The sequence below is a fragment of the Ranitomeya imitator genome, chromosome 2, assembly GCF_032444005.1.
Source record: "Ranitomeya imitator isolate aRanImi1 chromosome 2, aRanImi1.pri, whole genome shotgun sequence".
Classification (NCBI taxonomy): domain Eukaryota; kingdom Metazoa; phylum Chordata; class Amphibia; order Anura; family Dendrobatidae; genus Ranitomeya; species Ranitomeya imitator.
Genome location: NC_091283.1, coordinates 18,758,042 through 18,773,561, shown reverse-complemented (window position 1 = coordinate 18,773,561; position 15,520 = coordinate 18,758,042). Strand labels below are relative to the sequence as shown.

Here is a 15,520-nt window from a genome sequence, read left to right as displayed (position 1 = left end):
AGTGTATCCACATAGAAAATGTATCCATATAGCAAAAGTATCCATATAGTAAATGTATCTATATAGTAAATGTATCAATATAGTAAATGTATCCACATAGTAAATGTATCCACATAGTAAATGTATCCATATAGCAAAAGTATCCATATAGTAAATGTATCAATATAGTAAATGTATCCATATAGTAAATGTATCCACATAGTAAATGTATCCATATAGTAAATGTATCTATATAGTAAATGTATCCATATAGTAAATGTATCAATATAGTAAATGTATCCACATAGTAAATGTATCCACATGGTAAATGTATCAATATAGTAAATGTATCCACATAGTAAATGTATCCACATAGTAAATGTATCCATATAGTAAATGTATCCATATAGTAAATGTATCAATATAGTAAATGTATCCACATAGTAAACGTACGCATATAGTAAATGTATCCATATAGTAAATGTATCCAGAGTAAATGTATCCATATAGTAAATGTATCCATATAGTAAATGTATCAATATAGTAAATGTAGCAATATAGTAAATGTATCAATATAGTAAATGTATCTATATAGTAAATGTATCCACATAGTAAATGTATCAATATAGTAAATGTATCCACATAGTAAATGTATCCACATAGTAAATGTATCCATATAGTAAATGTATCTATATAGTAAATGTATCCACATAGTAAATGTATCAATATAGTAAATGTATCCACATAGTAAATGTATCCACATAGTAAATGTATCCACATAGTAAATGTATCCATATAGCAAAAGTATCCATATAGTAAATGTATCAATATAGTAAATGTATCCATATAGTAAATGTATCCACATAGTAAATGTATCCATATAGTAAATGTATCTATATAGTAAATGTATCCATATAGTAAATGTATCAATATAGTAAATGTATCCACATAGTAAATGTATCCACATGGTAAATGTATCAATATAGTAAATGTATCCACATAGTAAATGTATCCACATAGTAAATGTATCCATATAGTAAATGTATCCATATAGTAAATGTATCAATATAGTAAATGTATCCACATAGTAAACGTACGCATATAGTAAATGTATCCATATAGTAAATGTATCCAGAGTAAATGTATCCATATAGTAAATGTATCCATATAGTAAATGTATCAATATAGTAAATGTATCAATATAGTAAATGTATCAATATAGTAAATGTATCTATATAGTAAATGTATCCACATAGTAAATGTATCAATATAGTAAATGTATCCACATAGTAAATGTATCCACATAGTAAATGTATCCATATAGTAAATGTATCTATATAGTAAATGTATCCACATAGTAAATGTATCAATATAGTAAATGTATCCATATAGTAAATGTATCAATATAGTAAATGTATCAATATAGTAAATGTATCCACATAGTAAACGTACGCATATAGTAAATGTATCCATATAGTAAATGTATCCACATAGTAAATGTATCCACATAGTAAATGTATCCACATAGTAAATGTATCAATATAGTAAATGTATCCACATAGTAAATGTATCCACATAGTAAATGTATCAATATAGTAAATGTATCAATATAGTAAATGTATCCACATAGTAAATGTATCCATATAGTAAATGTATCCACATAGTAAATGTATCCACATAGTAAATGTATCAATATAGTAAATGTATCCACATAGTAAATGTATCCACATAGTAAATGTATCCATATAGTAAATGTATCAATATAATAAATGTATCCATATAGTAAATGTATCCACATAGTAAATGTATCAATATAGTAAATGTATCTATATAGTAAATGTATCCACATAGTAAACGTACGCATATAGTAAATGTATCCATATAGTAAATGTATCCACATAGTAAATGTATCAATATAGTAAATGTATCCACATAGTAAATGTATCCACATAGTAAATGTATCAATATAGTAAATGTATCCACATAGTAAATGTATCCACATAGTAAATGTATCCATTTAGTAAATGTATCCATATAGTAAATGTATCCACATAGTAAATGTATCCATATAGTAAATGTATCCACATAGTAAATGTATCAATATAGTAAATGTATCAATATAGTAAATGTATCCACATAGTAAATGTATCCACATAGTAAATGTATCAATATAGTAAATGTATCCACATAGTAAATGTATCCACATATTAAATGTATCAATATAGTAAATGTATCCACATAGTAAATGTATCCATATAGTAAATGTATCCATATAGTAAATGTATCCACATAGTAAATGTATCCACATAGTAAATGTATCCATATAGTAAATGTATCCATATAGTAAATGTATCCACATAGTAAATGTATCCACATAGTAAATGTATCAATATAGTAAATGTATCTATATAGTAAATGTATCCACATAGTAAATGTATCCATATAGTAAATGTATCCACATAGTAAATGTATCAATATAGTAAATGTATCCACATAGTAAATGTATCCATATAGTAAATGTATCCACATAGTAAATGTATCAATATAGTAAATGTATCCACATAGTAAATGTATCCACATAGTAAATGTATCCACATAGTAAATGTATCCATATAGTAAATGTATCCACATAGTAAATGTATCCACATAGTAAACATACGCATATAGTAAATGTATCCATATAGTAAATGTATCCATATAGTAAATGTATCCATATAGTAAATGTATCCACATAGTTAATGTATCCATATAGTAAATGTAGCCATATAGTAAATGTATCCACATAGTAAATGTATCAATATAGTAAATGTATCCACATAGTAAATGTATCCACATAGTAAATGTATCTATATAGTAAATGTATCCACATAGTAAATGTATCCATATAGTAAATGTATCCACATAGTAAATGTATCCATACAGTTAATGTATCCACATAGTAAATGTATCCATATAGTAAATGTATCCACATAGTAAATGTATCAATATAGTAAATGTATCCACATAGTAAATGTATCCACATAGTAAATGTATCCACATAGTAAATGTATCTATATAGTAAATGTATCCACATAGTAAATGTATCCACATAGTAAATGTATCTATATAGTAAATGTATCCACATAGTAAATGTATCCATACAGTTAATGTATCCACATAGTAAATGTATCCATATAGTAAATGTATCCATATAGTAAATGTATCAATATAGTAAATGTACCCACATAGTAAATGTATCCACATAGTTAATGTATCCATATAGTAAATGTATCCACATAGTAGATGTAGCCATATAGTAAATGTAGCCACATAGTTAATGTATCCATATAGTTAATGTATCCACATAGTAAATGTATCAATATAGTAAATGTATCCATACAGTTAATGTATCCATATAGTAAAGATGTGTGGTCGACGCCTGCAGAACGCTCCGCACCATCATACTGTTACCTGCTTGTCTGATGGTCCTTACACAGATCTGTGGGAGAAAAGAGCATTGAGACCCGAAGGCCATGTTCCCTCGTGCAATGATACTTTCCTTCCACCAAATTTTTTTTCTATATGAAAATACAAAACAATATTGTTTTTGGTGCAGATTTGAAAAAGCTTTTATTTTTGCAGAAAATCTGCTGCATTCTACCCCTGTGCAATGTGCATTGAAAAACACAAAAAATAAATATTAGCAATTGCATTCTTAAATGCAAATTCCCAGCATTTCTACACTAACACATAAAAATGGTACAAATAAGCACCAGAAAGCATAAAAAACACATGAAAAGGTAATACTCAGCGCTTGCTATTATTGCATAGTTTGATGCCATCACTTCCAGAAATAATGCAGTAGGAAATAAAGCAGCAACTTTGCACTTGGGGGCATGTTATTTGTTTTTTACCTTTCTCCCATATTATAGCATGCAAACCTCCTGTCCAGCCATTCTCCACGAGACTAATGGTACTCGGTGTACACTGTGCTCAGGGATCTACCGCAGCCCTACCCAAAATAAATGGAGCAGATAGGCAGCCATAGTTGACTTCATCTCAGGGACTTTTCAGAGCCCTGATCTCTGCCCTAGAATTAGACTTTATAGATGGTCCCTAGTACAGGACTCCATATACGGGTCAGAACCAGAGACTCCTGATTCTGCTGGACTCATTAAAGACGAACTCCTCCTCCAGTCAAAGTTTTATATTCTTAATATATTGCAGTCATATTATACAGCACTGTGTACTTACAATTGCTCATTTTGCATTTCTACTCAGATAATTATTCTCTTTGGTCTATATAGAAATAGGAAGTCTCTTTTTCTTGTGTGAGTCATCCCCCTCTCCACCGCCTGCTGCAGCTGTTCCTTTCCTCCCCCTGCCAGGGACTTTGCAGAGAAGGGAGACTTCCTGTTCCTGCATAGAGCTTAGAACCATTCAGCTCCTCAGTTTTTAATCATGTGACATCATAGACCTAATGGAAAAGAAAATAATTATCTGGGTAGAAAGGCAAAATGAGCAATTGTAACTTCACTGTGGTATATAATATGATGATTGTAAACATCATTGATGGGAGAAGTGTTTCTTTAATGGCTGTCATGTGAGGATACATTGTTGCAAAGGCAACGCTGGTCTGGTCACAACTTCTCTCTGCAAAATTAGCTCTTTCCATCAGTGCCAGAAACAGGAACAGCTGTGATCAGATGATGCCCACCTGAAAGAGGGTGAAACATCTCCTGTAGAAAACACATTGCCACTGCTGTACAGCGATAGATAACCCTTGTGTAGACTGTCAATTGTAATCAGAAATCCATTTTAAGTCACAGGATTGTCCAGATTGGATACAAATGGAACAAACTGTCAATTGTGAGAAATAACAGTGAAACGTTGTTTCCATTCACTGACAGCAAACAGACCTGTACTATGCACTAACTCAAGCAGAGTTGCAGAATTTTGCATTATATCTATAGGCTTCATGTATGATTTCCATAATGTATCATCTCTAAGTCCAGTGTGGCCTCTATGAGGTCTCCAGAGTTCCTCATCCGGATCCATAGCTCAGCGCTGATTCACCTCCATCTCATCTCTGCTATAAGCACAAATCATTCTTCATCATTTAGGAAATCGCCAGATACAAAAGTCAATGCATGGTTGCTCCATACTGGGATTGATCCTATTGTATTATTGCTCCATGAGTCACCAGGAACACGGATCCTCTCCCTGATAGAAGCGATCACTATGAACAGAAGAATTAATAGCTTACATAAAAGGCAAATCTTATTTTCTGTCTTCCCAGACAAGGAAAATGTGTTTATGTGTAAAAGGTGTCGGTAATTACGGAAGCTTTTCACCCGAATACATCAGAGCATCTCAAAATGTTGGAGGATGCGAAACGCGTCTTGTGTTCCCTGTCACCGAGTTCACGTAGGAGCAGCAGAATACACGTGTCAGGCTCGCCCCCACATCACACGAAGTCCTGAGCAAGAACATGGAGGACAGGCAGCGCGGCAGAACATAGGAGAGAGGATAGAGAGGAAAAGGCGGATATTCACCGGAAAGGAGGAGGAAATGTGCCAAATACGACCGAAATACCGCACAATCCTAAAATAGGCTTCACTGCTTAACACAGCTACATTTCCATCATGTCTCAGGGAGGAGCACGGATATATTCTCTGCACCCTGCTCACCATAACTCCCTGCGAAGGAACAGAGGAAACGTGAGGGCATCCCTGCACAAAATCAACTGCACAAATATTACTCTGACACTAAATATACATATATACTGTATACAAGCATATAGCTATTATAATACTGCTCCTATGTACAGGAATATAACTACTATAATGCTGCCCCCTATGTACAAGAATATAACTACTATAATACTGCTCCTATGTACAAGAATATAACTACTATAATACTGCTCATATGTACAGGAATATAACTACTATAATACTGCTCCTATGTACAAGAATATAACTACTATAATACTGCTCCTATGTACAAGAATATAACTACTATAATACTGCTCCTGTGTACAAGAATATAACTACTATAATACTGTCCCTATGTACAAGAATATAACTACTATAATACTGCTCCTATGTACAAGAATATCACTAATATAATACTGCTCCTATGTACAAGAATATCACTACTATAATACTGTCCCTATGTACAAGAATATAACTACTATATTACTGCTCCTATGTACAAGAATATAACTACTATAATACTGCTCCTATGTACAAGAATATAACTACTATAATACTGCTCCTATGTACAAGAATATAACTACTATAATACTGCTCCTGTGTACAAGAATATAACTACTATAATACTGTCCCTATGTACAAGAATATAACTACTATAATACTGCTCCTATGTACAAGAATATAACTACTATAATACTGCCCCTATGTACAAGAATATAACTACTATAATACTGCTCCTATATACAAGAATATAACTACTATAATACTGCCCCTATGTACAAGAATATAACTACTATAATACTGCTCCTATGTACAAGAATATAACTACTATAATACTGCCACCATGTACAAGAATATAACTACTATAATACTGCCCCTATGTACAAGAATATAACTACTATAATACTACCCCCTGTGTACAAGAATATAACTACTATAATACTGTCCCTATTTACAAGAATATAACTACTATAATACTGTCCCTATTTACAAGAATATAACTGCAATAATACTGCTCCTATGTACAATAATATAACTACTATAATAATGCTCCTATATACAAGAATATAACTACGATAATACTGCTCTTATGTACAAGAATATAACTACTATAACACTGCCCCTATGTACAAGAGTATAACTACTATAATACTGCCCCTATGTGCAAGAATATAACTACTATAATACTGCCTCTATTTACTGGAATATAACTACTATAATACTGCTCCTATGTACAAGAATATAACTACTATAATACTGCCCCTATGTACAAGAATATAACTACTATAATACTGATCCTATGTACAAGAATATAACTACTATAATACTGCTCCTATGTACAAGAATATAACTACCATAATACTGCCCCCTATGTACAAGAATATAACTACTATAATACTGCCCCTATGTACAAGAATATAGCTACTATAATACTGTCCCTATGTACAAGAATATAACTACTATATTACTGCTCCTATGTACAAGAATATAACTACTATAATACTGCTCCTATGTACAAGAATATAACTACTATAATACTGCTCCTATGTACAAGAATATAACTACTATAATACTGCTCCTGTGTACAAGAATATAACTATTATAATACTGTCCCTATGTACAAGAATATAACTACTATAATACTGCTCCTATGTACAAGAATATAACTACTATAATACTGCCCCTATGTACAAGAATATAACTACTATAATACTGTCCCTATATACAAGAATATAACTACTATAATACTGCCCCTATGTACAAGAATATAACTACTATAATACTGCTCCTATGTACAAGAATATAACTACTATAATACTGCCACCATGTACAAGAATATAACTACTATAATACTGCCCCTATGTACAAGAATATAACTACTATAATACTACCCCCTGTGTACAAGAATATAACTACTATAATACTGTCCCTATTTACAAGAATATAACTACTATAATACTGTCCCTATTTACAAGAATATAACTGCAATAATACTGCTCCTATGTACAATAATATAACTACTATAATACTGCTCCTATATACAAGAATATAACTACGATAATACTGCTCTTATGTACAAGAATATAACTACTATAATACTGCCCCTATGTACAAGAGTATAACTACTATAATACTGCCCCTATGTGCAAGAATATAACTACTATAATACTGCCTCTATTTACAGGAATATAACTACTATAATACTGCTCCTATGTATGTACAAGAATATAACTACTATAATACTGCCCCTATGTACAAGAATATAACTACTATAATACTGATCCTATGTACAAGAATATAACTACTATAATACTGCTCCTATGTACAAGAATATAACTACCATAATACTGCCCCCTATGTACAAGAATATAACTACTATAATACTGCCCCTATGTACAAGAATATAGCTACTATAATACTGCCCCATGTACAAGAATATAACTACTATAATACTGCCCCTATGCACAAGAATATACCTACTATAATACTGCTCCTATGTACAAGAATATAACTACTATAATAATGCCCCTATGTACAAGAATATAACTCCTATAATACTGCTCCTATGTACAAGAATGTCACTACTATAATACTGCTCCCTATGTACAAGAATATCACTACTATAATACTGTCCCTATATACAAGAATATAACTACTGTAATACTGCCCCTATGTACAAGAATATAACTACTATAATACTGCCCCTATGTACAAGAATATAACTACTATAATACTGCCCCCTATGTACAAGAATATCACTACTATAATACTGTCCCTATATACAAGAATATAACCACTATAATACTGCCCCTATGTACAAGAATATAACTACTATAATACTGCCCCTATGTACAAGAATATAACTACTATAATACTGTCCCTATATGCAAGAATATAACTACTATAATACTGCTCCTATGTACAAGAATATAACTACTATAATACTGCTCCTATGTACAAGAATTTAACTACTATAATACTGCCCCTATATACAAGAATATAACTACTATAATACTGCCCCTATGTACAAGAATATAACTACTATAATACTGCTCCTATGTACAAGAATATAACTACTATAATACTGCTCCTATATACAAGAATATAACTACTATAATACTGCTCCTCTGTACAGGAATATAACTACTATAATACTGCCCCTATGTACAAGAATATAACTACTATAATACTGCTCCTATATACAAGAATATAACTACTATAATACTGCTCCTCTGTACAGGAATATAACTACTATAATACTGCCCCTATGTACAAGAATATAACTACTATAATACTGCTCCTATGTACAAGAATATAACTACTATAATACTGCTCCTATATACAAGAATATAACTACTATAATACTGCTCCTCTGTACAGGAATATAACTACTATAATACTGCCCCTATGTACAAGAATATAACTACTATAATACTGCTCCTCTGTACAGGAATATAACTACAATATTTTTATGCTGCATATATCATTGGCTTGGATTGTAAATATTATGACTATTAACATTAATATTATTTCAGACAAGGTGGCTCCGTTGTGTTCGGTTTATGATACAGAACCTTTATCGCACACATTGTATGAAGCCGTTCATTTAACAGAGGAACCCGAAGACGATATTGAAACCTTCCCGACCTGTTGAGGATAAAGCGCACTATTCTGAATGCTGCGGGGGGAGGGCGGCAGGCGATTATGTGCGTATATGAATTACAGATCAAGTGCAAATGTCTGTGCCATAGAGGCGGCGGCTGAGAGACTTTATGTAAATGTGCGACTATTTTTACATTTCTTCAACATAAATTCTACATACGAGGAGCGGCTCAGCTCACATCTAATAGAAAATGGCAGAAAATGATTCCGGGGAGAAATCGTGTTTGATTGGATTTAGTTTTCCCGCACAGTGAGCGGCGTAACAGCGTGAATGTGAAATGGCCATAAAACGCGCCTGTCCTGATCAGTCCTCTGATAGGATGACTCTTTTATTTTCTTAGGAACAGATGACAATGAGACTGATGACGAAGTTGTTACAATTTGTCATCTTTGATTCACAAAAGCAATTTTCTGCTTATTATTGGAAACAGTCAGCAAGTTTGTGGATAAAGACAACCCGCACGGCCCTGCTAAGTGCCTATAAGACAGGGAGGTCAGATACGGCGTTCCATCAGGCATTGATAGGAAGACGACACTTCGCACTATGCAAATCTACAGAGCAGACGCCGATCAAGCAGGGGATGCCAGGAACTGCAGCTTTTATAATGCAGTGTACAAAATGTAACTTATTCACAAAGTTTGTTCAGGTGATACATAGAGTGTGATTTATGGTTTTGTTACAATGTGTCTTTTTATAATAATAATAATAATAATAATAATAATAATAATAAAGCCATCAGCCTGGAGCGGAGGACAGGTAAAGGCTTGTGCTTGTTCCATGAGAAGCTATGAAGCCGTTTGAGCAGAACTACACTGGGTAGGAAAGTATTCACACCCCTTTACATTTCTCACTCTTTGTTTCATTGCAGCCATTTAGTAAATTCTATAAAGTTCATTTTTTCTCATTAATATACACTCTGCACCCCATCTTGACGGGAAAAAAAAAGAAATGTAGAAATTTTTGCAAATTTATTAAAAATGTAAAGGGGTCTGAATACTTTCCGGACCCACTGTAGGTCAGGATGGATTTTTAGCCACGGCTTACATAATAAATGTTCCCTTTCATTGACAGCAAGCAGAGATATTGAGAAAGATGAGGAAGAAAAACACTAAGGAGGCGTAAGAAAAAAAAAAAATTGTTCCCAACTTTGGTAAAAGTTCTGTTGGTAGAAAAGTTAGAGGATCGTTTAGAACTTTTTCTCCAGTTTCCATGGAGAGTGGAGGCAGCGCAAAAAAAATATCACTCTAATTTATCACTCCAGTAGGATTTTACTCGTGTGTGGAACATTTCCTCATTTCTTTTACTAAGGTGCAAAACCTTTCATTATACTGTATGTTGATCAGGATATATTTTGATTAGTCTGGACGCCGGCCCTTTAAGCTGGACCCGGGGATTTACTGCTACGTCCACGCTTTGCATACATTGTTAATGAGCAGAATTTGCAGATTTCCCTCCTTTGATGTAAATGCTGCAGGTTTACATATTACATTTGTGTAAAGAGCTTGTTCTGTGGCTGAGGGTCCGGGGGGCCGGAGTGCGACCTCCAGCTTCATCACATCAATGCACAAACAAACGCTAAGATAAATAATTATCGATGCCGCACAATCAATCGTGTGCAGAAATCATGCTGCAGAATAAAGGAACGTGGACGGCTTAAAGGAACGGTGGCGACATAATTAGTGTACTGGAAAATGTGCGCAGTGCTCGTTCTATGGAATGCGATGCCTCAAGGTTCGGCATTAGGAGAAGGGCGGCTCCCTGCCTTAATAAGAAGCCACTGAATGTCTCTCTCCGGTGTGAGGGATCAGCAGCGAGCGCCTCGGTGTGAGGGATCAGCAGCGAGCGCCTCGGTGTGAGGGATCAGCAGCGAGCGCCTCGGTGTGAGGGATCAGCAGCGAGCGCCTCGGTGTGAGGGATCAGCAGCGAGCGCCTCGGGGGCAGAGCTCCCCTTATTTAACCCTGTGATCCTCTCCATCCCTTCTCAGGCAGAGGAATAATTGATTGATCGGCCCAGTTGATTTTAGGCTTCCAATGGCCGAAACATAAACTTTAATTTCAGACATAATTACGTGTCCGGCATATATTCTCCTACGGTTCTGTTCACACTTTGCACTTCTTGGCATCTGTTTTTTTTTTTGCCACATTCGTCCAGATTTTCCACAAATTTGCAGCAGTTTTATCATAAGTTTGGATCTCTGCTGCAAAAAATGTTGTGAACATCGTCCACCAGGGGTTATGCATGACTTGGCTTGTTTTTCACTCTGGGGCTAAACACTTACTGACAGGCACTTGCTAACTACCTGACTGTTGTATCCGGCACAGAGAAATCACGGGGCGCTCCTGCCGGCGATTCTGCAGCTCCAGTTCTCCACACGTCAGCAGAGCAGCTTTGTCTTCCTCTTCCGCTCTGTGGACTGGGCATCACGGCCAACGTCATGCTGAATGACAGCCATCCCCCCAGTTATGAGGCAAGGAGCGGCTGTCAATCAGCATGACATCGCCTAAGACCCCCATCCATAGAGAAGAAGCTGCTCTGTCGAGGTGATGTCAGTGGAAAATGCAGAATTGCCGCCAGGAGCGGTCTATGCCGGAGATCGGTGCCGGAGAGAACAGACAGGTCCTAGTTAGTGACTGCCTACTGGTAAGATCATAGCCCCATAGCGAAAAATGAGCAAAGTCCCGGATAACCCTGCAACCAGTGGCGTGCGTCACATTTGTAAACTGTAACAGCGGGTAAGTGGCGGTCAGGCCAGGGAACCAGTGTAGACGGTTATGGGTTACTCCCACACTCACTGGTGGATCATTTTATGAATCAAGTCAATTTTATTTATTGCATATTAAAACTTGTGGCCATTTTTGACATAATATTTGTGTACAGCTTGTAGCCTAGGAGAAGTGTAGCTTGTAAGAAGTGCACTGAAGCTGTCGGGGATTATGGTGTAACAGCACGCAGCTTGTCGCCTAGGAGACCGACCACTGCTGCTGTGTAGCTTGTAAGAAGTGCACTGAAGCTGTCGGGGATTATGGTGTAACAGCACGCAGCTTGTCGCCTAGGAGACCGACCACTGCTGCTGTGTAGCTTGTAAGAAGTGCACTGAAGCTGTCGGGGATTATGGTGTAGCAGCGTGCAGCTTGTCGCCTAGGAGACCGACCACTGCTGCTGTGTAGCTTGTAAGAAGTGCACTGAAGCTGTCGGGGATTATGGTGTAGCAGCGTGCAGCTTGTCGCCTAGGAGACCGACCACTGCTGCTGTGTAGCTTGTAAGAAGTGCACTGAAGCTGTCGGGGATTATGGTGTAGCAGCGTGCAGCTTGTAGCCTAGGAGACCGACCACTGCTGCTGTGTAGCTTGTAAGAAGTGCACTGAAGCTGTCGGGGATTATGGTGTAGCAGCGTGCAGCTTGTCGCCTAGGAGACCGACCACTGCTGCTGTGTAGCTTGTAAGAAGTGCACTGAAGCTGTCGGGGATTATGGTGTAACAGCACGCAGCTTGTCGCCTAGGAGACCGACCACTGCTGCTGTGTAGCTTGTAAGAAGTGCACTGAAGCTGTCGGGGATTATGGTGTAGCAGCACGCAGCTTGTCGCCTAGGAGACCGACCACTGCTGCTGTGTAGCTTGTAAGAAGTGCACTGAAGCTGTCGGGGATTATGGTGTAACAGCACGCAGCTTGTCGCCTAGGAGACCGACCACTGCTGCTGTGTAGCTTGTAAGAAGTGCACTGAAGCTGTCGGGGATTATGGTGTAGCAGCACGCAGCTTGTCGCCTAGGAGACCGACCACTGCTGCTGTGTAGCTTGTAAGAAGTGCACTGAAGCTGTCGGGGATTATGGTGTAACAGCACGCAGCTTGTCGCCTAGGAGACCGACCACTGCTGCTGTGTAGCTTGTAAGAAGTGCACTGAAGCTGTCGGGGATTATGGTGTAACAGCACGCAGCTTGTCGCCTAGGAGACCGACCACTGCTGCTGTGTAGCTTGTAAGAAGTGCACTGAAGCTGTCGGGGATTATGGTGTAACAGCACGCAGCTTGTAGCCTAGGAGACCGACCACTGCTGCTGTGTAGCTTGTAAGAAGTGCACTGAAGCTGTCGGGGATTATGGTGTAGCAGCGTGCAGCTTGTAGCCTAGGAGACCGACCACTGCTGCTGTGTAGCTTGTAAGAAGTGCACTGAAGCTGTCGGGGATTATGGTGTAGCAGCGTGCAGCTTGTCGCCTAGGAGACCGACCACTGCTGCTGTGTAGCTTGTAAGAAGTGCACTGAAGCTGTCGGGGATTATGGTGTAACAGCACGCAGCTTGTCGCCTAGGAGACCGACCACTGCTGCTGTGTAGCTTGTAAGAAGTGCACTGAAGCTGTCGGGGATTATGGTGTAGCAGCACGCAGCTTGTCGCCTAGGAGACCGACCACTGCTGCTGTGTAGCTTGTAAGAAGTGCACTGAAGCTGTCGGGGATTATGGTGTAACAGCACGCAGCTTGTCGCCTAGGAGACCGACCACTGCTGCTGTGTAGCTTGTAAGAAGTGCACTGAAGCTGTCGGGGATTATGGTGTAACAGCACGCAGCTTGTCGCCTAGGAGACCGACCACTGCTGCTGTGTAGCTTGTAAGAAGTGCACTGAAGCTGTCGGGGATTATGGTGTAGCAGCACGCAGCTTGTCGCCTAGGAGACCGACCACTGCTGCTGTGTAGCTTGTAAGAAGTGCACTGAAGCTGTCGGGGATTATGGTGTAACAGCACGCAGCTTGTCGCCTAGGAGACCGACCACTGCTGCTGTGTAGCTTGTAAGAAGTGCACTGAAGCTGTCGGGGATTATGGTGTAACAGCACGCAGCTTGTCGCCTAGGAGACCGACCACTGCTGCTGTGTAGCTTGTAAGAAGTGCACTGAAGCTGTCGGGGATTATGGTGTAACAGCACGCAGCTTATCGCCTAGGAGACCGACCACTGCTGCTGTGTAGCTTGTAAGAAGTGCACTGAAGCTGTCGGGGATTATGGTGTAACAGCACGCAGCTTGTCGCCTAGGAGACCGACCACTGCTGCTGTGTAGCTTGTAAGAAGTGCACTGAAGCTGTCGGGGATTATGGTGTAGCAGCACGCAGCTTGTCGCCTAGGAGACCGACCACTGCTGCTGTGTAGCTTGTAAGAAGTGCACTGAAGCTGTCGGGGATTATGGTGTAACAGCACGCAGCTTGTCGCCTAGGAGACCGACCACTGCTGCTGTGTAGCTTGTAAGAAGTGCACTGAAGCTGTCGGGGATTATGGTGTAACAGCACGCAGCTTGTCGCCTAGGAGACCGACCACTGCTGCTGTGTAGCTTGTAAGAAGTGCACTGAAGCTGTCGGGGATTATGGTGTAGCAGCACGCAGCTTGTCGCCTAGGAGACCGACCACTGCTGCTGTGTAGCTTGTAAGAAGTGCACTGAAGCTGTCGGGGATTATGGTGTAACAGCACGCAGCTTGTAGCCTAGGAGACCGACCACTGCTGCTGTGTAGCTTGTAAGAAGTGCACTGAAGCTGTCGGGGATTATGGTGTAACAGCACGCAGCTTGTCGCTTAGAAGACCAACCACTGCTGCTGTGTAGTTTATAAGAATTGCACTGAAGCTGTCGGGGATTATGGTGTAGCAGCGTGCAGCTTGTAGCCTAGGAGACCGACCACTGCTGTTGTGTAGCTTGTAAGAAGTGCACTGAAGCTGTCGGGGATTATGGTGTTGCAGCGCGCAACTTGTAGCCTGGGAGACCGACCACTGCTGCGGTGTAGTTTGTAAGAAGTGCACTGAAGCTGTTGGGGATTATGGTGTAGCAGCGCGCAACTTGTAGCCTAGGAGACCGACCACTGCTGCGGTGTAGCTTGTAAGAACAGCGCTGAAGCCGTTGGGGATTATGGTGTAACAGCATGCAGCTTGTAGCCTAGGAAACCAACCACTGCTGCTGTGTAGCTTGTAAGAACAGCGCTGAAGCTGTCGGGGATTATGGTGTAGCAGCACGCAGCTTGTAGCCTAGGAGATCAACCACTGCTGCTGTGTAGCTTGTAAGAAGTGCACTGAAGCTGTCGGGGATTATCATGTAGCAGCGTGCAGCTTGTAGCCTAGGAGACCGACCACTGCTGCTGTGTAGCTTGTAAGAAGTGCACTGAAGCTGTCGGGGATTATGGTGTAGCAGCACGCAGCTTGTAGCCTAGGAGACCGACCACTGC

At 38.6% G+C, this 15,520-nt stretch overlaps 1 protein-coding gene across 2 annotated transcripts in view; it reads left to right on the top strand.

The window, feature by feature from the left end:
• Positions 1-15,520, top strand: part of KLHL4 (kelch like family member 4) — a 295,029-nt gene that overhangs the window by 119,899 nt on the left and 159,610 nt on the right. The window lies entirely within an intron of this gene.